We start from the raw sequence: 1,725 nt of genomic DNA, 5'->3' as shown, positions 1-1,725 counted from the left end.
TTGCACGTGGCGGCCGCAAGCTCCTCCCCTCGAGCTGTTGGGGCTCCCGCCCTCCTTGGAGCGTGGGCGTCCGGGACGCGGTCCTTCTTCCGTTGGTCTTCCTACCCGGCATTTGTTAGGAGCCCGAGCAATTACTGCCAATCCCGTGCTATATGAAGTTGATAGGGAGGCCGTAGTGGGCCCGAGGACGGTGACTGCACCTGTCATTGGTCCCGGGCTCTCAGGGGGGGATGCCTGACAGTCCTGGCCACTACATCTTTTTGTTTTGTTTTTTTAATAGCTGCGAAATATTCTGTTTGTAAATGCGGATCCTCCAAATATGTTTCCACAAATTCCAAAACCGATAACATTCTGTATACTTAAAAAAATTTTTTTTCCAACATTAAGTACTAAGTACAGAGAAAACAAACAAACAAAAAATCATCTGAGACCAATACTGGTAGAATGTTGGAATATTGTTCAAGAGAAGAAAAATATCCAGGAAAAAATTTCATATAGAGATTTATCAAGAGAAAAAATAAGTACCATTTATACTGTATGACAAAAATATATCATTCATATATTACAAGTTTAGAATTGTTTCACTGATATACTAACAGTTTCACAATCCTCTTTAATTGTACACACACACACACAACTTCATTTTATACTTAGCCTGTGAAGTGTCAGTAGCAGAATTGTAAGTATAAAATAAAAAGCTAACTTGGTTCAAAATGCTGATTAAGATTCAAAGTGCTGATTTAGTTTCTACAAGCAAACACAAATTTTTGCTGCCACTTCTCAAAGATCCTGTTGTAACACTTTTGAATTGGACACCAAGAAAGGGAGGAGTCCCCACATTTTACAGATGAGGAAACTGAGTCTGAAAGAGGTTAATTGACTAGTTTCCACACTAATGAAATGTATTGTATACACCTATTTTCGTATGATACTGTAGTCTAGAACTAGTCTTATGAAGCAAGTTTCTGGAAGAAGTTTAGTTTTTGTTGCCACATTTAGTTTTTACAAGGGATACAGGCACTTCGAGCCCTTTGTCTGAAGGCTGTTACCTGAAGTGTGGTGTTAAAGTCCAATTGCTAAGGGGGAACCAGCAGAGATAAAATCAGTGACAGGTAGATTTAAGTCAAAACTGGTAGTCAGGTTTAAGTATAAGAGAACATGTTTAAATTTGCCCTTTTTAATAGATTTTACGGAGCATTCACAGATATTCCCTGCCTGGTTCCAATCCAACACAAGGAACTTTGAGAGCTGGTTTCCAGCCAGACAATTCAGGGAATTGGCTCTAGAAGCTGACTCACACATAACCCAGCCAGAACAGGCAAAAAGGTCTTGTCTCCATGGTAGACATTTCCAGGCAGCAACTTTGTGAGTTTGGGAGATCCGGAAATCTAAGCTCCCATCTGTGGTCAGAGCTAAATGGCAGCAATAGCTGTAGTAGGAGCCAACACCGAAAGCAACTATAAATGGATGTGGAGAGACTATTACCTGAGGTTGGTAAGATCCTCTTGTGGCATAGAGAGGTTGTGTCTGTGGACTCAAAAGAGGCATGAACTTTTAGGACTAAACCTGCTGGCCTTGCAGAGAGCTGGTAGCTTGTGAGGCAGCCGGTGATGCAGTGGATGGAGCCCTGGAGTCAGGAAGACCTGAGTTCGTATCTGGCCTCAGACCCTGGCCAAGATATTTCCCTTGCATTTGCCTTTGTTTCCTCAACTCTGAAATGGGGAT

This window comes from Trichosurus vulpecula, chromosome 7, assembly GCF_011100635.1.
Source record: "Trichosurus vulpecula isolate mTriVul1 chromosome 7, mTriVul1.pri, whole genome shotgun sequence".
NCBI lineage: Eukaryota > Metazoa > Chordata > Mammalia > Diprotodontia > Phalangeridae > Trichosurus > Trichosurus vulpecula.
This window is presented reverse-complemented; position numbering follows the sequence as displayed.